At 43.2% G+C, this 27,712-nt stretch overlaps 1 protein-coding gene and 1 non-coding gene across 2 annotated transcripts in view; one reads left to right on the top strand and one right to left on the bottom strand.

The window, feature by feature from the left end:
- sash1a (SAM and SH3 domain containing 1a) overlaps nucleotides 1–27,712 on the top strand; it is a 139,057-nt gene that overhangs the window by 61,874 nt on the left and 49,471 nt on the right. The gene's annotated exons all lie outside the window — the stretch shown is intronic.
- On the bottom strand, nucleotides 21,903–21,985 carry trnal-uaa. The gene has a single exon. It is a non-coding gene; the product is annotated as a tRNA-Leu (tRNA).

The following is a 27,712-nucleotide window of genomic DNA, read 5'->3' as shown; positions in this document are numbered from 1 at the left end:
ACGATGTGATGAAATGTTATTTCATGCATGAGAGCGGCGGGTAACACGTATTCCCAGTGGATGGATCAGTGATCGGAGTGTTCACTTAATGACTGATCTAATTCCAGTCAGTTGTGATTCAGAAAAGGCTGCGGGCGCTCTGAGCTGTCAGCTTGTCTGTCACTCGCCCAACATTCTTGGCCCGGCAGAGAAGTGAGAGACAGACAGCTGGTCCCTGACTTGTCAAACATGGGCACTGTGAGCTGCTTTGCACACTTCTCACCAGAGAACTTACTGATATGACTGCGGTAAGGCAAACACATTTATTTCCCACCGGTGAATGTGGGCCTTTGTGACCGCAAAGATGGTGTTTGGTTGTTTGTTTGTTTGTTTGATTGATCGCTTGCATTGTCATTCTTTTTCCGGTTGATCTCCGCAGCGCCGTCGGCTGTTTTTAGTTTTTTGTGCCCTTCCATGTTTTGCTGCTCACACATTCTGACTCATCACTGGAGAAGTGTGGCAGATAAGAACTTGCACATCCGCGATGTGTTGACAGCGATTGATCCTGCTATCAAACGAGTGCGCGGGCTATTAAAACATGTGCGTGCGTACATGTCGGTGTGAGCAAGCGAAAGAGGTCCTGCAGCCTCGCCGAGGTCGCAAATCAGCGCAGATTCCTTCTGATAATGTCTCTGTTTTTTCCTTTGATGTGTCACTGTTCTGGCTGAACGTGATGGGCCTTGTCCTCCTGCAACTCATCTCAAACCACTCTTCTTTATCACAAAGGCCTATGTGGATAATGGCGTGGGAGAGAAATCCATCTACTGCTGCTGAAAACAAAGGGGTGATGAGAAAAGTAGTCGGTGACATTGTTTTTGTAAAGGATGCAGATGCAGCAGCGACGGGGATTACTGACTGTTTATTGGCTCTGTTCGAGAGCGGAAGGACTTTTGAGAACGTGTTGTAGTTGTTATGACAGCAGAGATGTAACCTTGGGATAAATGTAATTTTTGTTTTTGTTTACGTGGCTGACATTTAAAAATGTGAGCCGGGAGACAGTTAAGGCCTTGAAGGACAAAAAGCTGTGTTAATGCCGTAATAGGATAACGATAAATCAACATCCACACAGCCTTTTCTTTCATAGACAGCCAGCACAAACACACACACACACACACAGTGAGGGCACATCATAGATATAATGCATTCACTTGCCACTTACCCTAACCCAGAGGTGGAAAGTAATGAATTACATTTACTTGCGTTACTGTAATTGAGAAGTTTGTAATTTTACTTTTACTAAGTATGTTTTTAAGTAAGTACTGTAAATCACTATGTTTAAATCACATCTGTTACTGAGTAAAAAAAACGTTGGCCTGAATTTAATTAAATATTTTTTTTTTAAATAAATTCACAAACCGGAAACTTTGGCAGTGAACGATGATGACAGGTGAACGATGACGACAGGTGAGGACAGGTGAGGACAGGTGAACGATGGTCCCTGAGTGAGTGAGAAAGTTGAAGCATTTGTGACCTTTTAGCCATTTTGACTGATGTGTTAACATATTAAAAACAGATTTGTGTCCTTGTCCTTTTTGCACGACACAAGATAGAACCCCAACCTTGTTAAAAAACGAACTAACTTTAACTTAAGTACATCTTTAGACCAGTACTTTCACTTGTACTTAAGTAGAATGTGGAACTTTTACTGGAGTAGAATATTTCAGTACTCTTTCCACCTCTGCCCTAACCTTAACCATCACAACAATGTGGGGCACCCCAATTTGATAAAATGTCCCAACAAGGTCAAAATGTCCTCACAAGGATAGGTGTGTGTGCACACACACACACACTTCAGCACAGTTTCATTTGCATTCACGCTAACACTTTGGAACATCCAGGAACACTGGTCGTCACACCTTGTTGCCTCTGCAGTTCCACTCACATTCATCACCTGTCAGTGCGAGTGAGTGTAAGATGATGATGATCGATGGTCGCAGAGAAGCAGAGGAAGTGTGCGCATACACATGTACACAGAGTTGCAAGAGGGTTTGCTAGTTTTGCATCAGGTATTATTTCCTGACCCCAAGGTTAATTGTCAATCATTCGCTGCGAAGTGTAAACCTGCAGTTGTGTATGACAGCTCGGCTGTGTAAGTGTTTTTTTGCAAAATGACACCAATGTGACTGTAACAGATGACTGTCTCACCTACTGTAGTATAAGTGATGTGGATTAACCCAATTTTAGTATTGAGCACGTCTTGTGACACAGAAGGGGAAAAAAGAAAAAGTTTATGAGGGAAAAACTTAGCAGCTCTGTGTGCTGCAAACTAACATTCTGTAGATGGTTCCCAGGGTTACTTGCAATATGTTTAAGTGGAGGCAAGCCCTGTTGTCTGGAAAAATATTGACTTTTCGAGCTACAGCAACCTTCAGGCAAAGTGGTGTTCAAACTTGTTCAACATTTTAGGGTTTGTTTTTTTTCTCAATGAAAAGTGTTGCAGCTTTCTCCAAATTTACACTTTTATGCTGTTTAAAGTTGGAAGTTTTTATGTGCCTTTAAGTACCGAATCACGGCTTTATATTTATTTCTCCTCCTCCTCCTGGAGTTAGAGCTCCAGAGAGACACTGGAGAAGTTGCTGAAATGCACCAAATGCTTGGTGTGTGAGTTTAAGGCGAGAGCATTTCTTTATATAATATGGGATCTTTGAATTGAACTGTTAAGGACCACAAAACTACAACAGTACTTACAGTATGTACAGTACCTAAAATACATACTTGTGTCTTCCCAAAAAGACTTTGGTAGAAGTTGAAGTCAATTTTTTATAATATTACTTAAGTAAAAGTCTTAAAGTACATGACATTTACTGTATTGAAGTATCAAATGTCATTTTCTGATATAAAATGTACTAAAAAGTGAGAGTTAGGATTGAGCCATGGTAGCTCAATGGTAGGGTGAGTTATCGGTCAACTGGAAGGCTGTGGGTTAAATTCCTGGCTCTGCTGGTCTATATGTGTCCTTGAGCAAGACACTTAACCCCATGTTGAAGTGCGTGAATGTGTATGAAACATGTGTGAATGGCAACACTCTAGTGTAAAGCAGCTCATCGAGACTAGAAAAGCACTATATAAATACAGACCATTACCAACTCTTCTGATTTTATTTGGTAGTAACAAGTAACAAAGACAGTTAGAGGAAATGCAGTAGAGTAAAAGTTGCTATAAATATGTCTAACAAAGTACAGTATTTGTACTTTAATACATTACAATGCTGAGTATGTATTTTTGTTTTCCACACTATCTGAGGTGCAGCACTTGTCCCAGTGTGCTGAGGTGTGAAGGTCACTCTGACAGTGTTCCCCAGTGTCAGGAACAGCAGCACTTCCACACAGTGTCATCCTGCAAGTCGCCAGCCACCAGTCGCCGTGACCTCAGGCTGGGCCGTGGTCAGACGCAGCTTGGCGTTGCCCTTTTCCCTGCCGAACACAAACACTGCGTCTGCTGGCGCCGCCATATGTTTTGCAGTGGAGTGTCACACATGGAGGGCAAAGGTGAGAGATGCCCAGCGGTGTCATCCTGGCAGAATTGCACACGCTGTGGGCCATTTCCTGGTGGGTTGTGTTGTTTTGACACAAGGTATGTTATAGATATTTTACGTGACATTCACAGCGTGAGCTCCTTGAGCATTATCTATCGCGGAATGTAGATAAAATAGATCAGCTGTTGATTTTCTCTGTTCTACACGAATCAAGCATTTTGCACATTTGGTTCAAAGCCTCTCAGTGCCTGCTGTGACTCACTCTAGCTTTTTTTTTTGTTTGTTGTTGTTGTTCTCCTCCCCCTCACCCACACAATAATCCGCTGATTGAACATCCTCACACAGTTAGGAGTGACAGAATGCCGCCACAGATATGGAGGTAAAAATTTCCTTTTGGTGCTTCGGTTTCCTGCTTCCTGCTTCTAAAGCAGGACGGTGTGCAGTCGCCCGTGGAGAGACAACACAGACGCTCAGTGGAAACCTGGGGAAAATGGGATTCTTTCTATTGTCCGACAACAATGCACTCACAGGCGCAAACAATAGTTTATGGCACCATTATTCCAAACATTGTGAAGATAAATATACACGACTTTTGACCTTTACTTTGATTTGATTGAGTTTATGCTTTGATTTGATCTAATAAATGATCATTATTAGAATCAGGAATGGGAGCTTTTATTGGAGTTGAATCCTGAAACTAATTGGATTAATGGATTATACACAAAAAGAAAGATGCGCAGAGAGATGGAGGGATGAACGGCGAGAGATAGATGGACAGATGTTATGTCGCATTTCAGGAACATAATCTTCCGTTTTATACTTAGAATTCCACTGCTTTTGAATAATTACCGTCCACATACGTATTTGTGCTATTAATGTGTTCCGTGTGTGTGTGTGTATTGAATTACCCCACGAAAAGCCTCCCCAAGACCATCACCACGGTGACCTATGGACTCCATAGAGAAAAGAAATGTATCTGCACATCTGTCCACTGACTGCGAAAGCCCCACTTCACTTTAGCAAAATGGCAGTCCATGCATTTAAATAGGAATATTATTATAATGACAGGCCGTCGCATCAAGTGTGTGTTTGTGTGTGTTTGTGTGTGTGTGCGCATCGCTGTGTGTGGCGCAGGTTTTGGAGAGGGGGAGGGGTTTAGACCATAAAGCATAGCTCACACTCTGACAGGTTTGAGAGTCCTGCTTGGAGAGACGAGACTAAACAGTTGACCCCGTGGCTTGAGGTTTATGTTAATGCCAGATAATTTATTGACAGCCATTTGGGCCTCGGGGGCACCGGTGCTGAAGGAAATTTACATTTAACAGCAGAATAAGAGGTGGTAATATTAGTTTCTGTTCTGTTTCTGTCGGCGCATGATGAGTATTTGAGCAGCACGGCCGTTATTTAAAGGCTGTTTCAGGAGAAACGTGTGTCGGTGTGTAGGCGAAGTGTGGGCTCTCGCTACCACTCAGTCCTTTTATATGAGAGCAGTGGCAGAGCTGTAAAAACGCTGCCTAAATGAACAATAAATGACTGTTTGGTTCAATCCAGTGAGACATTCACGGACATTAATAATGTACATTGGCTCGGCTACAGTGGATTTAAATCTTCCGCACAATTAAGGTGGATTTTTATTCAAATCAAAACTAGAATATTTCTTTTTCTAAGTCAGTAAAGCTGCAGTAATCTCAGTGATCTCAGCAGCTCCCAGGTTCTGGTTGCTTAGTAACAATGGACACAGGAGAAACACAAGCACCTTGTCTCCTACAGTTAAATAAAAATGCTTAACACATTCACCATGTTGCATACACGAGAAGATTATTGTTTATTTTAATGCAGGTGGACGAGTAACTGCTCAGATCTAAAAGATCTTGGAGTAAATGAACATGATTGTTTCCAATCGTGATTCTGAATAGACTTCTGTCCTCCAGTCAGCAGGCTGCGGAGAAGATTCCACTGAACAAAGAGTCATAACTGAGTATGTCATGTTGTCAAATGTCTCCTGGTAATCAGTCTTGCACAGCTTGGACAGCTCAAAGAGTGGCACCAAAAAGATTGAGGCAATTAAATGAAGCTGTAACTGAGAAAATGTCTCCACTCTGCACAGTGTATAAAGAATGTAATTCTTTTTTTCGTGATGTGTCATTGTGTTACCAAAGATTCAGTGACATATACATTATTCTGTCAAACTATAGACCGTAATACCTCATTAGATGTTTCATGTTGACTCACACTGCGTCCAACCATAAAAGTGTTTGTCCTTGCTCAAACTGCACATCCTCAGACTTCCCAGTATCCACTATCCCTCACCATCAAAATTAGAGTTAATTGTTGATGCTTTGGTATTGATTGGTTAATTGTGACATGTGTATTTGTACTAAAACACGACTGTTTTTCTCTTCCTCCCATGTTTTATCTCCGTGACCGTGATGGCTCCTCCTTGTGTTCAGGTAAGGAAAAAAACCTTCTCTCTCTCTCTCTCTCTTTCTCTCTAAGTGTTGTTATCCCTTTGTTCTCGCCTGACATTGGCTCTAACACTGAGCGATGGCGTCCTTGTCTGATTCGGTGAGCATAATTTTGTTGCGCGTCGTGTTTTTTTTAAAACGCGAGAAGGATGTTTCTGCTGAATATCGAGGAACAATTGACTCCCTGGAACTTTTCTTAATTTCACGAGCCTTCTCCTTCTAACTCATCACATAGTTAAGCAAATAAGGGTGCTAAATCGATAAGCTATCACAGGGACGCAAAGTTACCGGCGAGACAAAGGGCCAACGGAAAGAAGCTCTGCACAAGGAAACAAAAAAAAAAAAAAAACCCAACAAGGTCACCTCATTCCTCCTCATTCCTCTGTCGAGCATCCGTTGAGCTGTTGAGAATGGGGGACAGGAGGAGTGTGTGTGAGACAAGATAACACACAACAATGGCATAAGCGTAATTGAGATATCAATCAAGGAGGTTATTTCACGGGTAATTGCTGAGGTTTTTTGGTTTGTGTGTGTGTGTGTGTGTGTGTGTGAGAGAGAGAGAGAGACACTAAATTACAGTGAAGGAAAGAGAGGAAAAAGAACATGGATGGTCTTGAGGATCTGTCTTTGGTGAATAGCCATTGTATCCGTTTTTCTGTGTCTCTGTGTGGCTCCAAGGCTAACACTTCTTCCTGCTCCCTAAACACTACAACTGTATTATATTTAGTTTTTGCTGGGTCCTCGTGTTTTCACACAGCCGATGATTCATTTTTTTCCCCACCAGATGACTATCTTGGGAGTTTCATTTTAAAAGCGGCGCGCAGTTATTTTTGGGGATAACTTTAATTCGGCTGAGGACGGTAAACAAACGACACGCGACGAGAGCTTTAACTTTTCATTCCAGCACCTTTTTTCTTTTTTCCTCCTCCTCCTCTAAATGGCAGACGTCTCATTTGAAAATGGAACTCCTCAGTGACATTCATACCGTACTTAATGTTTATTCATATGCAGTGTTTCAGTTTTATTAAATGCCAGTCCACTTTTAGATCTGTGTGGACGGCCGTTTGAGAGCTTTGTTTTAAGGGGGGGGACTCATGAATATTCCATTTCCTCATGATATTACTTCCTGCAATAACATGGCTCTGCTCCCTAAGGACAGGCAGACGTTACACACGCCGTTTCATTCACGTGTACACTTCACATTCCCTCACACACGAGTACACACACGCCAGGTAGATTATTTATATATTTGCATAAGAATGTTCACTTCTAATTTGCCATTTTCTGCCCAAGTGCTCTCAGATACCGCACTTGCTGCATGGTTAAGTCGGAGGATAAGCTTTTAATTGTGTGGTGGGGATGAGAATAATGGCCCAGGTTAACCTGGGTAGAGTCTTTGGGCTTTTTGCGTCACCCGTTCCATCCACTTCCATCACACTTTTTCATTTCCCAACAACTAGAGCCATTCTCTGGAAAAAAATAAATAAATCACCCTCCATGTAGAATAATTGAAGTTTGCTTCCACCGTTTAAAACCATTTACAGAAATATGCTTCCTGCGTACGAGGCATTTGATACCACTTTTGCGTCAGCATCCCAGTGAGCTTATTTTAGCACACGTTTACTCTATTAAATGTGGATTAACGTAGCCCCTTTTTTTTTTATCTCTCTGTTCATTGATGTAGTTGTAGAAAGTCATAAAGGACTTTCATTCTGGTGCACTAACCCTTTAACATTGGCTACTAACAATTTATCAGGTTACAGTAAAAATGGACAAGAAGGCCTCTGTATGAAATACTGTGGAATCTGAGTGCGCCAGACTCCAGTATATTTATTTTATCCTGAATGGGGGGGAAGAGAAAGCCTTGAATACTTCAGCAGCAGATGGGAGTGAGGTTGTGTGTCTTGGACGTGAAGACGTTTAGTGGTGCTGACCCACACTGTGCGTCTGGATTGGTCATCATCGCCTCTACTTACACTAATTTTTTACAGCTCCACTCGAGGACATTTTGAGAAAGAAAGGAGCTTTTCTTTCATGACTTTTCACATCGCCGCACAGTAAAGATTTAACAAGTAACTCTGCGTCTGACCGCTGCACTGCCTCTGTTTTCGAATGATGTGTTTTTAAAAGGGGAAGTGTGGGGGAAAAAAAAGCCATGCAAGAGGAAATGAAGGAAAGTGATGTTATTGCTGCGTGTAAGGAGCAATAACATCACTTGGTGTTAGTTTTGGTGTTAGTCTTCTCTTCGTTTACTAATCATCATCTTTTTAATTCCTTGTTGGCGTACTCCTTCCTGTTCTTCTCCTCATTACTCTGAAGATGAAATATTCCAACAATCACCTCCCTGTAGCCGATTTAATAGCCTGGGACATGATACTCGTAACAGATGATTTTATAATTAGCGCTCCGCCAACCACACATTCAGCAATCATCAACTTTACTGCCACGTCAAACAACCCCAGTTATACAATAATTCCCCGTTATTCACCCAGTCTTAATTTATTGCCGGCAATTAGTGACGGCTGCAGCCGAGCGAGAAGTGGACACGACGCAGGCATTAGAACGGCGGTCGCGTGTGACGGCGACGTGGCGTAGCGGGACGAGGGTGTCAACAGGCCTGAGACAAATGTCCAGTGCTGGTCCCTCATCACGCTGATGGCGGGTGTTATTCATGGTGCCATGTCTGATTGAGTGATGTCGCTTCAAAAGAGAGTGACGGGATTAACGGGACCTTTGGTCTCGAGTCGTGGTGGCCTGTGTTCCATTATTAAAACGCCTTTTTGGACCCAGTATTGCTGGAGTTTTCACTCTAAATTGGCTTATTGAACAGCGTGTGATCGATCAATCTATGAATGGATTTCTTACCTTCAGCTGTCTTGAGCTGTTCTTGCTTTCATCATGGTCCATGGGTCAACGATTTATGGGTGTTACTAGTATTCAGCATCCACTATGAGATCAGAGGCAGAACGCCTCATAAAGTTAGTTAAGAAAAATCCTGTGCTTTTATTTTGTCAGAATTACATTTTTGGACTCTCCATTTGTGTCCAATTGCTTTTCTCTTCTTTGTTTTTTTTTTTGCTAACCATGTTCCTGCTCTGAGTTCAAAGTATTCACAAGTGTAATATTGAAAGTGTCTGAGAGAAAGAAACAAAATAATATACACTTTGCTGTTTCGTTGCTAGCTGGCTGCTGTTGGGACTTTGACTAGCCTCCCCGCTGGCTGCTGTTTTGAAGGCGTGAACCTTCTGAGAACTGACGTCACACGTCGGTGTTGTGTCAATGCTGCTGCTGCTGCTGCTGTGAACCAAACACAGGATGATATCTGTAAAAAAATACAATCCTGTCCACTGAGAAATATATTTTTTATACGTAGAGTGATGCGTAAAATGTAAAAACACATCACCCCGTGACTCCAGGTGATCGTGATAAAGACTTTAAGCAAGAAAAGAATGAATGTGACAACTTTTCCCATTAAATTGGATTAAGATTTCTTTTTTTTTTTACAAAAAGAGACAGAGGCGGGCAGAAACGAAAGATACAGAGGGCAAAGAATGAAAGATCACAGATAGTCATCATTATCTTGCTCCAGTCCTCCCTGTGGTGGAGCAGATCAATATGGTGTACTCAGCGTGGCTCTGCAGTGTGCAGCGGAACCAGCTTCACACTGCCTCATTACTGCCTGCACTCTCATTATTACACACACACACAGACAGTGTCTATAGTGCACTCACAGTCACTGTTCTCTTTCTGCAGTTACACCTATGAACACGGTGTGTGTCTGTTGTCGGTGCACACACGTTACACATCTGAGCAAATATTTGCTCAGATTTTAAAGTGTTATTGGTGCTTGGCTTTTATTTAGATTACTACACTGGTAACTGGGAATCTTTTCTCATACAGAACAAATTGACCTCTAGTGGACCAGTAAAATAATAGCATAATAACCTATAAACAATAACAACCCTTTGTTTTTACACTTAATGAAGTATATTTTTACAAAACGTATAATAAACCTGAGATTATGAGAAAATAAGTGCAATTTCAGCACTATTATGCCTAAGTTAACATATGTACACATGTGCATTACAACGTACAGATCACAGTGGATCTGCAAAGGCACAACACATTTAGTCACAGGTTTCTGGAACTGAAAAATATAGTAGTTTGTGTAGTATACATTTGGGGGCCAGATTGGAACCTCTGGTGGGCTGGTTCTGGCCCGCGGGCCATACGTTTGACACCCCTGCTTTAGGTAGGTTTAAATCTTTTTTTTTTTTGGGTTCATTTGAATACATCAGACCTTCTTCAGAATTCCAGTGTTCAATTCATCCCAATTCTAACCTCCAATCGCACTGAAATGAGGTCATAATATTCACCGCGTTAACGAGTTTCTATTTTTGAATAATTACCATGGGGTTGAGGAGGGAATTGAGTCTCGATATAATCCTCCAAACCTCTGGTGAATGCAGATGTATACAGCGCGGGACACTGGTTTATCTCCACTGTGGACCGGTTGTATAGACATATAGACGGCGGGTTAGTGCGGGGTGTGTCTGTTAGAAACGCTTCTGTAGAGTTTGTCTTATTACTGAGACGAATGTGTGGGTTATGCAATGTGTATGAGTTAGTTTTATACAGAGCTCTTCAGCTCCAGGGAGACTCTCCAAGTGTCTTTAGACCCTCTAATTGTCTTTCATCGTTCAAAAAGCCAAAGGCAGTTGCCTCCACAGAGTGAGTGAAGCTGCAGTTGTTCTCTCGCCCCTTAATCTAATGAAGGGCGGGCTGTTTGCACAGCAGTTTGCAGAGTTTCATCGCGTTTTTTTTATTCTTTCTGCGTGACACTTTGTGCTCTCGGAATTGAATCAGCGGTTCTCTCAGGGAGCTGAAAGAGGCCCGACAGTCGCTCTGGGAGAGTGGAACTCACGTCCAGCAAATACAGCTGTGTTTCTGCGTGTTTTTGTGTCACTTCCTCACACACACACACACACACACACACGCACCGACACCGACACACCAGATGTTCCTCCATGTTTTATAGCGAGCTGCCCCCGGGAGAGAGGAGAGCCACCTGCTGGAGGAGGTCCCATGCTCTGCTGCTGGTGCACCATGACCTTGGATATCTACGCAAGAATCCATCTGCTTCCTGTGCACATCATCGTGCTCCTGCGTCAAACCTACATTATGTGGAGAAGAATGAGGGCCCAGTGATTAGTGCTGTCACCTAATTGTTAAATCCAAGGAAAGGGGAGAAGGGCTCCTTTCATGAGGGCTTCATGTGTTGTGAAGCGCACAGCTTTAGATTGTTTCAGTGAATATCTGCCGATATTGATACCAAATACATATTTGCCGTGTCGCGTGATAGTGTTGGCATTCTTATATTTAGGAGTTATGATCATATTAGATTTGAATTTCTATTTTTTCCGATATATATCCGATCCAGTGATTTTGGAGAGTATCATGATTCATGATCATGATCACTCATTTGTTTTCTGCCTGCAATGAAAACAAGGTCACTCTTAGTTTAACCTTTGTCTCTATGGCTGGTGCTGGTAACCACTCTATAGGAAAACAATGAGGACAGTGTCACCCTAGTTCCTGCAGTATTAGGCACCTGCACAGACACAGCAGGGTCGTACATGTATACCATGATATGAGTGTTTTGTCTGTGCTTTTTTGGAGGAGCTTCACGCTCTATTTACCATAAAGTATTTAATGGATATAGAAGGAGGAAAATACAAAAATAAATTAAAGATAGAATTGCGTCTTATGTTATCATATGGAATGAGAATCCCATAATGCATTGAATTCCATGACTTTTTTTTTTTTTCTCATATATGCCCAGCCTCCATTCTATGGATTCTCAAACCCGGGTGTCATAGCAACCTATCTGTACGGAGTCAGAGAGAGAGTGGGATTAAGGGACAGAGAAATGGAGGATGGGACCGGCTTAGAATAAAAAATCAGAAGGAGCAGACAGATCAAGGCAGAGTGTGAAGATAGAAAAAAGATGGAAGGAGTGTATGTTTTATATTCAGCTGTTAAATTTGCCAAACGGCCGGATGAAGCTGTAAAGCACGAGTTGCTTGATTTGACTTAAAAATCCTACTCAACCCTCTTGGATGCTGTCAGCTGTTACGTGTGTGATGCTTTTATATGGGCCAAACGAAGGATGGAGGACTGCTGTCGTCATTCTACATTTATGTATGGGGGAGATAAATATGTAAAATGTCACTGTGGGAAATGTGACCACTTTGGAAAGTGAGCTTTAGGTGTTACTTTTTTTCCCTTATAAATATTTCTACGGTGGCCTTAAAAGCTGGACCTGTATCTGAGTGTGAAACCGCATTTCTCAATACACCTGAGGGTAAGTCAGGGCATGAGCGCGCGTCCTCTAGAGTTTATGTACATAAAAAAGCAGCATCTAACTTAATGTCGACTCATTTAATCCACCTCCATCTCCATCCCTTGCATTGCAACTACAGCATGATATACATACTTACTCTATCTCTGTAATCTGCTATATCAATTAAAACGATCCTGCGGTAATTGACATTGCAGTGACAGCCATGATTTTGGCATCTAAGTGAGCTTATGCTGAGTTTTCGCCATTGGCCCCAACAGGCTTTAGTGATTTCAACTCACATTTAACTGTGGCTTTACTCGAATGAAAGGAAATCGTACATACAGTATACCCTCTGATTTTCTATTGTATAAAAAGTAAAAAAATAACCAGAGGTTAATCTTTCATTGACAGTGAAGGATAAATATGGCAGCAGTCTGCCTCAGAAATCTATAACATAAAGGCTCTGTGTGCTTCCCTGCTGTTACTCCGCCTTTGCACAGGAAATGTAAGTCCTACAGTATGATCATGCTTAGTGAAGCCCACCTGACCCCTGCAGATAAACACACTCTTACACAAAAGCACACACACACACGTGTGGGCTAGGCCTGCTTATACACAATGGGGCTCTACATATTCATTCAGCCCGAGGAGCAGAGGGTTTTCGTAACGTTATTTTGACTTTTCTCACTGCTCCTGGTAGAGGAACTGATCTAAGCTGTTTCCCATTGACATTAAATATGCATTAGTCTCAGCCTTTCATGTGGGCACTGAGCTGTCTTTCGTCTAAGACGTCCTGAGGATATTTCCCTGATACTTGCAGCCCACCAATTTTTTTTTATCTTCATCTTTTAATTAAGAAAGAAAATGAGGTCTACGAGAAAAGGAGCTAATCTTTATTAAATGGAATTTCTGGGCCACTGGGTTACTCCGGGGCTGGTTACGAAACATTCCACCAACAAACACGGCGCAACCTGCGGCTCCGCGAGCCATTATTTCTCATCAATTAACCTTGAGAAACCACGGGAGAAGACCACCCTGGAATTCTAGCGGGTATCGCACAAACAGAGGGGTTATTTTGTGTAATAATTATTTCAACCTCACTTATTATGTCTCGTTGTATTTGAATAATGTCAAGTAAAAGGTCTCGTCACTGACAGGATCCCATTGTTCACCCTGTCGGTGAGCTATCTCCTGCTCGGATGATGTGCACAGCCTGGGCCTTCAATCTTGGTTTCATCTTGTTTGAGGACATGGCGATCAATCATTTTTTTGACAAATCTTTGTGTGCAGTGGTGGGGGGCACTGTGCCAACACTGGCTCACCATTAAAAGGTGAATCCTAATCCCACCAACGAGTGCTGGTCACTGTTATTTCCCCCTTTTTCCTTGCAGGTTGCAACCCCCCCCACTGCTCTTCTATTATCCCCCCTATCTGTAATTTAAGTCAGCCATGGGGAACTGAGATGGAACAAGGGAGTAAAAGGATGGCTGACCATATTTCACAAAGCAGATAGCTGCCAGCCAGGACTCAAGCCTTTTAAAAAGCAGTGTGTGAAATGAGACTATTACAATGCAGTGTTTTTTTTTGACCTACATGTCCTCATACTTCAACGACAAATTCAGTCATGTGTCAGTCCTTTTCCAAAAGACTCATAAACATACTAATTGGAACTTTTGGGGAACCAAAACCACACGATTACAATTAGGAAAAGACTGCCTGTCATGTTCATTTAAAAGAAACCAGTGCTGACTGACTGCTTAAAAAATGGGAAAATCATCGTTTGCAGTGATGAGAATAACACAGTTTGTACACACAAAAAAATATGGAGTTGTAGTCCTTTTCCTGCAAGAAAACCAACATGGACTGTCATGGAAACGACTCATGCAGTCTCTCTCTTCTTTAGCTTTCCTCCCAAAGATATTGTCTCAGTTGGTGTTAGGATGAAGGTGGTGGAAGGAGCAGTATATGTAACATGTCAGTCCTCAAATCTCCCGTAGGTGCTTGGGTTTAGATGTACATGTCGTACATGAGTGAATGATGAGCAAATGCACGTCATGTCCGTGTGAACATGAGGGAAATACACCCCTGCAATAAGTGTGTGTGTGTGTGTGTGTGTAAAGATGATGATACCCGGTTTCATCCTGCCAGCACATGCTAGCACTGTAATATCACAAACTGCGAGCACACCCTGTTCACACTCATACATCTCAAATCTCTGCCCAGCTTTTTCCCATCTTCTCTCTGAAAAAGACCTGAATTTTTTAATGCCTGCGTGTGTGTGTGTTTTTTTTGATTGTAACCTCATGCCAGGGCTTTGTCTGTGGGCCCACGCTGGTTAGAATTGAACAAGATTGGAACCTGTCACGGTAATGGGGTCCCTGACCCGGCGGGGCTATCACAGTGTCTGTGTGTGTCAATGGGTAAAAGTGCATATACACATACACAAGTCTGTGTGTGTGTGTGTGTGTGTACACAGTGATGTGTAAGGACAAAAACCTCCCAATAGATCCTCAAGGGCACGGCTAAGCTGCCATAATAAACATGCAGCCTTGGTTATCAGTGAGGCGGTAACTATTGATTATTTTTAAATGGCTATCGCATGACGCTCATAAATATACATTGATTACACATCCGTGCATTGATACCTTTCGAGTTGCTCTTGACAAATGCAAAACCGTTAGCAACTCATGAAACTGTCGTTTATAAGTTCTTATTTTATCTACTGAAGGCTCCTGTGGGGAAAGGCCATTTCAGAAACAACCACCACTGATGGACTTAAAGGAATACTTCACCGATTTGCCTTTAGCTTTGTATTACTAGAAGAGGGGTAGTGTTTTTGAAAAATTGCGCTTCCCAACCTCAGTATCCCCTTAGTCGAGAAACATCTTCACTTGGTCCTGTTAGCGTAGCTGTTAGCAAAGATGGCGGACACTGTTTACATTCTGGGAATGAGGTCCCGTCCCCGTACAAGTGGGTCTAAAAAGTGCGGAATTGGACAGGACCTCATTCCCAGAATGTAAACAGTGTCCGCCATCTTTGCTAAAAGCTACGCTAACAGGACCAAGTGTCACTGGTGCGCACGTAACAAAGAAAAGAATGAAGGTATTTCTCAACTCATGGGAAACTGAGGTTGGGAAGCACAAATTTTCAAAAACACTACCCTTATTCTAGTAATACAAAGCTATATGCAAACTGGTGAAGTATTCCTTTAAAGGTCCACTGTGTGTGAAATGTTTTTTCAGCTGCAACATGCAACTTCACCAATACATGTTGTTAAATGTGTGTGTTTTACCCCAGTTTTACACACATTCACATAAATCGCCACATTTATTCGAACCACATATTTCAGTATATCCCCCAGAACCATTCAAAATGAAGGATGTCTTGTTTTCCAGGAACGTTTGGCGCAATTTCCTGGTATTTATATCCATCAGCTGTGTTACGGTCCATTGACGGAGCCCAACAGCCGTCACCATTCCTAACAGAACCAGGACTTAACTAGTGCACAATCTCAGCATCTGCAAGTGATACGACACATCATTAACTGAGGTTTACCCCTGGTTATTTAATATACTGTTTTCCCCTTTCTCTGTGAACTCCCCTCATACTGAGACACACTTGAAGACGTACAGTAAATAGCTCATGTAGATGACTGCCAGTGCACTGTCAAAAAAAAAAAAATGACATCCAAAGTCAGCACTCGTTCAGTGATGAACTGCATTTTACCCCTCACCTCTTTTTTTTTTCTCTGTAAATTTGCTCCTCAGCAGTTTACGCTCGTGTATTCCTCCCCTATTTCTTCCAGCCACTGCTGTGAAGTGTTGATCACTCTGACGTTAGCGTGCCTTGTTCACCGTGGGTGTAAATAATCTGATTTGTGACAAGAAAGCAGCCAGTCAGAGGAGGTGCGAATTGAATTTTTGAACTCTTGTTTCGCTGGTCTGACATGAATACTGTTATACAGCAGATGAAACAGCATGCCGCCGCCGCCGCCGCTCACAGAGAGAAACTGAATCACTAATTTCGAGACACAGGCAAGCGAAGATTAAAACAGACTCGCTAACTGGCGCGGGGACTTGCGCAGCATGCCGAGATGCATGGATCCCAATTTTGCCAGATTCTGTGCCCGTAGTTTGTGTGAGTGAAAAGCATCCTCTATTCATCACAGAGCGGCATAAAGCAATTGTCAAGTGAAGAGAAAAATGATTAAGATGTATTCCAAGCTATATAAAAAAAATGCTGACAATAAGCAGAGGTGAGGTGAAATAAAAACTGAGTGATGATATGTGGACGGTGTCCTGACAAGCTGTTTGTGCAGCCTACACAGACACAGTTCAACATGAAAGAGAAGAAGGAACTGGCAAAAAATTCAAAGTCTACAGACTTTATCTTTTACCTCTTGCTGCTCGGTGCACTTTTGACAAAGGCCGTGACTTTTCTGGATCCCTTTTTTGACATAAAAACATGCAGTTGTTTGACAAAAGCCCTGCACTATCTGGTCCTGTGAAGATGAAGGTAAATTCCAACCTTCATTCAATTGAATTCCTTCTGATCTTCAGTGAAATGCTATCATATTTTAATCAGTCTCATTTGAATCTATATTAATCACACATCAACCTCAAAAGTAGCTTGCTTTTCTTTTTTTTTGTGGACCCTGCAGGGCGAGATTTCTTTCCCCATCCAAACCAAGCATAAAGGTATTGAACATTTTTCCTTAATAAATTTCTTCGACAGAGAGCAGAGCGGATTCGTCCTTGAGGCGATCTTTTATAGCGAGAGCGGCAGAGCTTCATCTGTCTTTTAATTACACGCGACTGGCTCGGCTTTAACGCACCGTTCCCCCAGCGAGGCACGGTAAACGTGCACGTCAGGACCAGCGACCACCGCTGTCCTGGCAGGTCAGCGTTACCTGACCTAAACGCCCTCGGGGGAGAGGGGTGGGAGGATCACAGGCGTCTGTGAGGACAGAGCAGCGTTACTGCAGCAGACGCATTTACAAGAGCCACGGGCAGCTGTCACTCATCCCCCCAGTATTTCTGACTGACGTGCGGTGAAAACAACCACCGAGCCGGGGTGCAGATTAAGTCAGACGTGGGGTATGCCACGTGCATGCAAATGTTTGCGTATTATTAACTTTTATGTTTTAAGTCCGAGTAGCAGTTTGGTCACATCGTGGTGTTCGGCTTCCCATGAAAAGTGACATATGGGTTAAAAGTCAGGCGGCAAAAAAAAAGCCAATAACAGTCGAGGTGTCAGGTTCTCGTTTTGGTGATCAGCTCAGCTGGCAGATGGGCCGTCGTTGTCACTTTGTAACATCAGAGGACAGACATGTTGCACATCCATATCTGATCTGACTGATTGATCAGACAGACAACAGTCAGCTGTGTCAGGACAGGGGATTAGGGACAAACTGGTGTGTGTGTGTGTGTGTCTTTTCTGTCAACTGTCCACATGTATTCATGTGTACACAATGGCAAAACACACATGACTCAACTACACACACACACACACACACACACACACACACCTACTCTGTCACACATCTCTCATCGACACACATTCCAACAGCATGGCGCACGTTGAACAGCCAGAGCCGAGGGAATAAGACGCCCTCACACTGGGAGACCTTTTATGTATCACACACCCTTAATTCACACGACTCTCACCTCTCAGAACCATATTTCACCACTCTGAGTGGTGTAACCTCCAGGCAATGTCAAGGTGAAGGAAACGTGTCAGTGCCTCCCCCCGGTGAGCTCCTCTTCGCTCCGGCTCTCTCCAGTTAATGACTCTGAGAGCGTGGAGAGCGTTATTTCTGCCAGGCCTGGCCACATGACCCAGAGGGGATGGTGTTGGAGGGAGGGGAGGATGCAGACTGTAATCACAGGCAATCATCAGCTCTCTCAGTAGATCTGTGCTCCTCTGTCCTGCACTGCTCGGCCCCAACCCTGTGATTTGAGCAGCAAGGTGGAGTGAGGAGGGAAAAAAAAAAGAAAAATGGAAATGTGGGTGAGGATAACAACGATGATTTATAACGCGGAATACACACCAATGAAAGATTGTAATGATTTACTATAGGTGAGAATGCCTCAGAATGCCAATCCATTATTTCGGGTATTATGTTGTAAATTCATTGTTTCACAGAACAAAGAGAAGTGCAAGAGCAGGATTGGATAGGAGAGGGCAAAGAATCCAAAGTAGAACTAGCGGCCGGGCGCACATTTAAGAGTGTGAAATTGTTGGTTTTAGTTTTCACAACTGAATACATAATTAGGTTTGAGGGAAACTGTAAGATGTTGCTTTGTAGTTGCCGTTTGACTGACCAATGTAATGTTGCTTTGGCCGAGGCAACATAACATTAGCCGTGCGTGGCTCGACTGTTTCCACAGAAAGAGAGCCACTGTAACTAACCACAGCTATATACTGCATGTTCAAAACCCTGTGTAGCCTGTGTCACTTGCAAATACGGAAAAAGTCCACAGACATGCTCGTCACTGTAAGAGGCAGTAGTTAGACAATGCAGTGCTAGTGAGGGTGGGTTTTTGGTCCTTAGTTAAGCACGTTAGCGTGGTTAGCTGTATGCTGAGTGAATACTGGTGTCATATTTGCAGTTCAGGTTTTGACCCGAGAAGATCCAGCCGTAGCCGTTCATCATCACCAATGCCGCTTTTCATGTCAGGGTCACAGGGGGGCGCTGGAGCCAATCCCAGCAGTGCAGCAGGGCAAGAGGCTGAGCAACCTGGACAGGTCGTCAACTCTTCACAACCATTCACACCTGCACCAAGGTTTACAAGCTTCAGTGAACACCAATGTCCATGTATTTGGACCATGTGAGGAAGAAAACCCATGCACACAGAAACATACTGGTCGTACTTTGATTTCAATCGCCTGTGAGACGACCACGCCAAACGCCACAGTGCCTTGCAGCGCTAGAATTAAAGAATTCAATTAATGACATAGACATGAATGCATATCTGGGGGGTGGAGTGGCTCAGTGGTTAAGACCGGTACCCTGTACGCGAAAGACATCGTGGTCGCAAGTTCGAATCCACCCCTGGCTGATGTACTCAATTCCATTGTAAGTCGCTTTGGATAAAAGCGTCTGCTAAATGACATGTAGTGTAATATCTCATAATTTATGAAACTCTACTAAAAAAAAGGGAAAAAAAACTACGATGATGTTTATGACCAGAATATCTAGCTTTCAGTGTTAGAGTTGTGTCTCATTACCTTACCTCCTAGAACAATAGTAAAGGGTTGTAGCATATGCAGCAAATGGAATCAATAATATCTGTCTGCAATAATTAATACACTGGGCCCATGAATGACTTGGAGACAGGAAGCTGCCAGTGAAAAACTTCCATGCAGCTAACCCTTACCCAGTGTAACCTCTCAACCCTCCAGGTTAAATCTAATGGCACTCTGCTTCCCCCAGCCCGCCTGTCTCTCTTCATCAGCAGCCTCCAGCCCTGATACTCATATGGACCGCAGGAGGCAGGGTCAACTTTATTTGCCCCCACCCCCCACCCCCCGCAAAAGTTAGGTGTTGCCGCTCAAAGAAGAACAAGAGCAACATCTCGCAGCCTCCCGTGTGATCTCCGCGGGGCCTCGATAGATGTGAAACAAATCCTCTGCTTTTAGATTTATACACGCACATGTCGGCTCAGCCTTTGGAGCTGTGAGCTTTTACATTGTGGTTGTGTCGAGATACTGTGTGTGAGAGAGAAAAGCCTTGGACTGTTTGTCTCTAATTTTGTCCTATACGTGCTCTGCGGTTGAGTCTGGTTGTCTGCTTTCTTCTGTGGTCTTTCATCACGTTCACTCCCCATGCATTCTGGCATGCCTGCCAGCATAGTATGTTTTTGTGTGAGTGTGTGTGTGTGTGGGTAAGACCAGATCTTTACTGCCATCTAGTGGCAAAATCTGACAACTCTTCCAGTGGGATTTAAGGAGAGTACCTGTGAAATCAAGAATAAGGAAAAATAATACATATATTTTAAAGCTGCGGCTTGCGGTGCATGTGCATCATACAGGTTTGTAACTCATTAATGGCAGTCGACTGTATATCTGTGGAGCAGGCCAGTCGTGTCAATGAGCGAGCGCTAATTACTCTCCAGTCCCTCTGTGCATTGCCACTTGTTACACATTTGCATATAAATGACTTTCAGCGTGATGTTGCCGCTAAATTCCTTAACCAATGCTTATTTAAAATTCATGAAAGCTTTTGAATTTTCAGGCATGGCTGGGTTGTCAAAGGGGAATAAGGAAATCCTGTGATACTTTGAAAATAGCTGGCAGGTGTGCATATATCAGTGTGTGTGTGTGATTTAAACAGAAATTCTGTGACACCCAGCCTGTTTTTTTTCCTATGAAAATCTTTGTCTTAGACAAATTTCTTGCCTAGTAGACGAAGGGAGACGTCTCGTTATTAGCAGCCACATCGATCTGTGCCCACTATCTAGCTTCATTGGGCTGTAACCCTGCAGCGTTCACCTAACAGGAATATACAGTTACACATTCACACACATACACACACGTGTGCACACATGTACACAAATCGCACACGCACGCACATCAGGCAGATCAGACTTAAGACAAGCGCTCTTGTTCAGTTTTAATTTGTGTCTGCTGGTTGATTGTTTGCCTCAGGAGGCGCCTTGTGCTAAAAGTAACTGAATGGCCCTTTTACACTCTGCTAATTGATTCTGAGGGGTTTGATTATTTTTTCTCTCTCTCCCTCGCTGTGTGTGTGTTTGTGTGTCTATATGTGTATCTCTGTGCGTGTATAAGGGAACAGGAGACGAAACTCAGTGTAAAACATGGCATTTACAGAAATGGTGGGATGCAAGGAAACAACGTTTGGAGGTTCATTCATTAATTTATTCATTGTCTTCTGCTTTATCCTTCACATGTGGGTCACTGGTGCCAATCCCAGAGCTGACATAGGGAAAAATGCGGGGGGGTATATTGCAGCGCCAACATTATTATAATAATAATAATAATAATGATGATAATAACTTTGATTTATAGACCACCTTTCACGAAACCCAAGGTCGTATACAGAGACAAACAACAACATTCGCTCTCACACTCGCACCTACAGTCAATTTAGAGTTTTCAATTAATCTCTGAATGTTTTTGGACTGGGGGAGGAAAGCGGAGAAAACCATTCTGAAGTTTTTAACCTGCAATAAGCATCAGTGTTTTTCTAACATAAGTCATCTGAAGTACTGGTTCTCACTCACGAAAGCAATTGCTGTAAATAGTTAAATAAATTAAATGGCTTAATAACGTTTCCCGTTATCACCTTGCAAAATCATAAAATATAAAACAGACGCACATGCAGGTTCACTATCTGTATGCTGTCTTACTCTCACACAGACTAAACCAGTGCAGCATTAATATACCAGCCTGGAATGTATGGAATCTTTCATGTTTCTGCAAGCAGCACAGATGGATATGTTACATTTTTTATATGTGCATGTGTTCCTTTTTATATATACCTGGGTTGAATTGTAATTCTGAAAGATTTCACTCAAATGTCTCAGCATGATAGCAGAGTTGAGCACCTCACACAATCTACCAGGAGTGGGGTTCGAACCCACGAGGACATATGTCCATTGGATCTTAAGTCCAACGCCTTAACCACTCGGCCATCCTGGTACACAAGTTTGATCCAATCTGATTGTTTCTTGGTTGAAGTAACCTGAAATCAGATGATCAACTGTGGCGAGAAGCTGAAGAATCTGAAATCACCACTGACTCACAGTAAAGTTTGTCTTCACACACGTCCGTCCACATCAGCAGAGAATCTTGAAACTGCATTTTCCTTGCGTTCCCTCATCTGTACACGTAAACACACTTGCATTCTCCCTGTTTACATAGTTTGGCCACACTGCACATCCCCAACAGTCTCGTTCAGAACCTTTTTTTTGTCATTTCTTTGGTGCATGTTTACAAGAACCTTCGCTCCATGCTTTCTTCTCTAAATGTTGTGAAGGCCCTTCCAAACAGGATGCAGGTCGGCTGTAATGTCAGTTTATGCAAACGATATACAGAATGGCTGGAGTATGGTATCACTGGACGATCACTCGATTTATGAACTGAATAGTTTCCATGAGATTCTGTATATTTTGTGAAACAAAGAAAAGAAGGCTCGTACCAGCAATGGCATTGTTAGTTTTTCAATACATTCATGTTTTAGTGCTTTGGTTCTGACTAACTAATAAAGTTAGTATGCGTATGTGGGCAGCAGATTGCTGCTATAGCTCACAAAATATGCTGGAAAAAGAAGGACATTTCAGAGTTTTTCTTCCGCTTGCTTCTTTCTGTCTGCAAACAATCTCCCACACTGGAAACACAGATGAAAACACAAGCTGACCAGTTGGTGCTCTCGTGGTTTCATGCATGGTATCTTTGCAGCCTTGAATTGTAGTTATTATTTTTGTTTTCTTTTTTAAGGATGTGCACATCCGCTCCAGTTGTGGCTCGATAGTATTTGACTTTCCATTGCTTGGGTTTCTGTGTTTGTATGTCGAAAAATATGTTCCCTATTTACCAGTTTGTCAGTATCAGATCACCCCCCCATCTCTGGAAGAGTGGTGTTACTCGATGTTGGTTTGCTTCTCTCAGCAAGTCTAGCTCGATGAACCGTGTCCTGCAGGATGGATTTAGGATGAGGAGATGAAGTCGCTCTGGTTGCAATCCAAGCCCATGTCTGTCCTCCCTTAAAAAAATTCCTCCTCTCACACGACCTTGGGGAGAGTACGAAAGGTGCAGTATTCCAAAATGGGATGACACCCCACTAAACCCCCACCCCCCACCCCACCCACCGGTTGCTCTATCCATCTCCTGAATTAACACTGGAAAAAACCCAAACCTCACTGCTGAGTGACTCATTCAAATAATTGTTGCTTTTAGCTGTATCAGGTTACTCTTTTCTCTGACTCTCTGACTCTCTTTCTGCTTTTCTTCCTTCTCCCAATACAATGTGGTATCTGGGCCATTTGTGAATTAGGGCCTTTGAGTGAAAAGGCATAAAAAAAAAACCCAGTGACATCAGAGAGAGGGAGGGAGAGTCAGGGATTCAAAGCCTGAGTAGCCCTGTAATTTACTTCACTGTTTCTATGACAGCTCCAAAACAATTGAGTCAATAAAAGCTTTCTCTCCCTCCAGCTGGGTCACTTAGTATGTGCTCATGTACGAGTAAACATGTGTGTGGCACATGTGTGTGCGTCGTGCACGGCTTAGGTGTGTCGAGGTGGAGACTCTCCCCGGAAGACACCTCTCGGATGAAAAGCGCCACCCTATTCAGGAGTGAAGAAAAGAGACGCGACAGAGAGGCGCTACAGCTGTGTGTGCCGGTGCTTGTGGGAAGGACAGCGAGAACAAAAGAGACAAGGAGCGTGATTGCAGAGGAAAGGAGTGGTGGGGAGGGGGAGAGAGGAAGGCCAGACTGACTCAATTTTGAAATAGTTAAGAAAGACGATACTTGTTGAAACATTTTTTTTTGGGACGGGGGGGAGTGAAATGTGGAGTGATCCCTCCTCCTTACACATCCAAGTTACTGTAGACTATCCTATAGCTAACCCTCCCTCCTAACCCTTCCCCTCCTCTCCCTGTCCCATGAGCAGCAGCCTGATGACTGGACCTCTCTGTGTCTTTTGCTGCGCTCTGGCAGACATGCATTGTTCTTCACTGTACACTACTTGTTGCTCCCATTCTCAAAGACTCAGTCTGTGTTAGCTCTGCAGGAAGATTGACTGGAGAAGGCTTTGTCTGTCTCACGGTGAGTACTGTGTGTGTGTGTGTGTGTGTGTGTGTGTGTGTACATTTGTTTTTTGGGGGGTTCTTTCAGGACAAAATTGTGTCATTCATTTGTTTGCTGTGACATACATTTTTTGAGAGTTTGGTCAATGCTGTGGGGGTGATATGGGCAGCGGGAGATCTTTGAACAAGACGGTGAAGTTGGCAGCGGAAGCGGACAAAAACATTGGGAAACTTTTGTGCGACTTGGCAGGCGAGCGCTTCAGTAATGAGAGCCTCCGTAGCTCGTCTCCCTTTTTTTTTTCGCTGACTCACTCTATTAAGTTAATACACATGGCTCCGTGCTGTGTAGGTGTGTGTGTGTGTGGTGTACATGTGTTGCCGTCGTGTTCTGGAGTAAATCCTCGCGATTACATATCGGTGTTCAGCGCACACACGTGTGCCTCGTTCAGATTGAATGATTTACTCCCGTTTGCTCAACAACGTGAGAATTTAACTGAAACAGAGGGAAATGAAAGAGGAGAAGGCGAAAGAGTGAAGCTGGCATACACTACTGCCTGCCTGTCTGCCTGTCTGTCTGTCACCAGTCTCACATATCCTCATTGATTTCCTCATCTCTGCCTGCTGAACAAGAACAATAGCCCACGCCTGGCCAAGACCCCCAGTAAATAAGCCAGCTGAATATCAACACCAAATCTCATGCAAGATGTTGTTCATTGATTTTCTTTGTCACCAGATGCACACACACACACACACAGCGATGCATATGTAACACAACTGGGCCGAGTTGTCTGCAGGGACTCCATTGTTAGTTGCACATAATTGTTTGTGTGCATGTTGTGTAAAGGCTTGTCCAAAAGGTCTTGGACAATGAGGTCTGTCAGCAGGGGGATGTGGATTTCTATCTCCCTCTCCGTCTCTTTCTCCTGCCCCCTTTCCTGTCCAAGTCTCTCCCCTCACATCTGGATCCCCCTCCACCAGCTGACAAGGAGCAAGGGAGCGGATGGAGGGAGGAAAGGGGGGTGTGGACGCAGGGAAGAAGGGGATTGAAATGGGAGCTTGCCCGGGCCAGAGTTCCCCCTGGTGAACTTCCCTCTGTGCAGGAAGAGAGTACCTCACAATGTCTTTGTGAGCGTCTGATGTATGGGAGGAAACACACAACCTCCAGCTTTGTTGTTGGCCTTGCTTGTGCACGATGGTGATTGATTTGGATGTCAAATTCTTTGGCATTTTGAATGACATGATGTGACTGAAACTTTCCAGCAAGTTAAACACATGAGTAAATAGTAAGACGCAGGTGTTACCAATGACTTTCCACTCCAGGTTGTCATTCAGGGTCTTAAATACTTTGACAGTTTTTTATCTCTGAAGAAGTCTGGTATTTTAATACTTCATACATCATTTTATATATAAAAGAGATTGAGGAGGTTGAATTATATGGTCATTATAGCATTGCCAGAACAGCATGTTCTATGAGACTTTTACACAATACTGTATTTAAATCCACACACCATACTCTATGTGTCTATAGATGCACAAATACAGAAATGTGCTCATGTCACACATCAAACACACACACACACACACACACACTGATTATTGAAGTAGTGATTAAGCCCCTGGGACAGAATCTTGTGCTCCTGTAGTATTTAGCCCAGAGAGGAGAATAACATTGATGCTTCTCTGGAAGGCTTCAAAATTCCAACAGGATGTTGTTGTTGTTGTTGTTTTTGCATAAAGGCTTCGCTGTCAAATTAGGAACCACGAGCTGTCTCTTAACTCTCCTGCCTTTCAGCCGATCAGTCCGTGTTTTTCTTTCAAAAGCTGGACTCTGATGAGATCCCCTGACGTTCACGCCATAAAAACAGCTGTGAACATTCACACTTACACAGAAAATCAAACAACTCTGGACTTGACTTACTTTCATTTCGCTCTATAACAGCTGCTGTTCTTATGCTCCACCAGAGTTTATCTGTTTTTCTGAACCAGGGCAGGTCAGTCCTAGTGCCATGACAACAGGTGTACGTTGACGTCATTAGTGTTAAGTAATCAGCGTGGCAGCGTGCATGCATGTGTGCGCTTTCTTTTTTAAAAAGGGTGAAAGTCTCCTTCACATCTGTTGCTGCGGTTCTTGTTCGGCACAGACGATCTGCTGCGGCGTTAGAGGGATGGCAGTGATTGGGACCGTGATAAAACACCAGGCTTCATTCCCTCCGCAGCCTCCCAGGAATTGTTTGACTGTGCAGTTTTTGCCATATGTGCATAATGAAATCCATTGGAGTCCCTCTGTCAGTGCAGCTGTCCGGGTTCTGTCTGTATTTTGACTTTATAGTTAATTCCTATTTATTTATTTCTGACTGTTATAACCTAAGCATCATCTGTGTGATTTATAGGCGAGCAGCGATGATGTGACAGTGCAGGTGGCGCGAGTGTGGCTGAGGTCACTGTTGACTCGCCGTTCTTTGTAACTTGACATGTTAATTGTGCTGTTATTACTTCTGTAAAAGTCTTGCACATAATTAGTTCTAACTTTTGTGTGGCTTTCCGCAAACATCACGATAGTTAAATGTTGAAAACTGTGATTTTGTTTTAGAAAACTGTGACAGAGATCGTGACATCAGCCATGTGAGCATGTCTGACATTACATCAGAACTGTATGTCACTTGGTGAGGTTTTGCCATTTGGCACAAGAGGCGCTTTATTATACAGCAAGTGTGCTCGAGCAAGCAAATCGGATTGAGGAAGAGTGAAGTGTGTTGAGCTGGGTTACAAAGCTGGGGTTTGTTTTGGTCACAGTAATAGCATTTACTCAGCAGTGATGTCAATACACTGTCCAACAATGACAAATGGACCGTCTGATGGAGACGGAGCAGGACAAAGACCACAACTGATGACACAGAAACCGCTGCATTTGTACTTGATGGAACGCATTTGAATAATTCCGGGCTTTGAAACAAAGCAGCCAGCAGCACAAAGCTACAGAAGATAGATGAAAGGAAACAGGAAACCTGAGAGAACATATAAATTAATTTTCATGACATTTAGCCTTAGACATGTGTGCCACATGGCCACAATCCAGACTTTTTGTTTTCTAATCAGCATTTGTTTTATGTGCATGTCTCACACACATACATACACAGGCTTGCTCTGCATTAACTTCCATTCTTTCAGACAACCTCGACAAAGCATTAGCTATAACCTTAACCAGTTAATGCCTAACCCTTACCTAACCACAGTTTAAGACTTTATTTAACCACTTCCTCAGAAACGAGGTTCTGCCTCATTAGCACTCCATGGGTAGCACTGGACAGCATCAGGACAAGGTCAGTGCCAAGTCCTGAAGAGGTAACATACACACACATACACCCTCGCACACACACTCACACACACAGGCACACACACCATCTTTCTTTTCTTGAAAGAGCGCTTGAATCTTATCTGTCCCCGGTGTCGCTGCTTGTTCACGACCCGCTAACCTACACCTCTATTTCTGCTCTTATCTTTGGCACATGTACGCTGTCAAAGTTACTTCACACCCCACAAGACAGATTACAGCACTCGAGACGCTGGGTCTGGTCAGGGCCGATGTAACGTATTACACCATAGGTAGATGATGTGGCTTTT

This window comes from Solea senegalensis, linkage group LG17 (assembly GCF_019176455.1).
Source record: "Solea senegalensis isolate Sse05_10M linkage group LG17, IFAPA_SoseM_1, whole genome shotgun sequence".
NCBI lineage: Eukaryota > Metazoa > Chordata > Actinopteri > Pleuronectiformes > Soleidae > Solea > Solea senegalensis.
The sequence above is the reverse complement of the archived record's forward strand: the minus strand, read 5'-3'. Positions and strand labels throughout refer to the sequence as shown.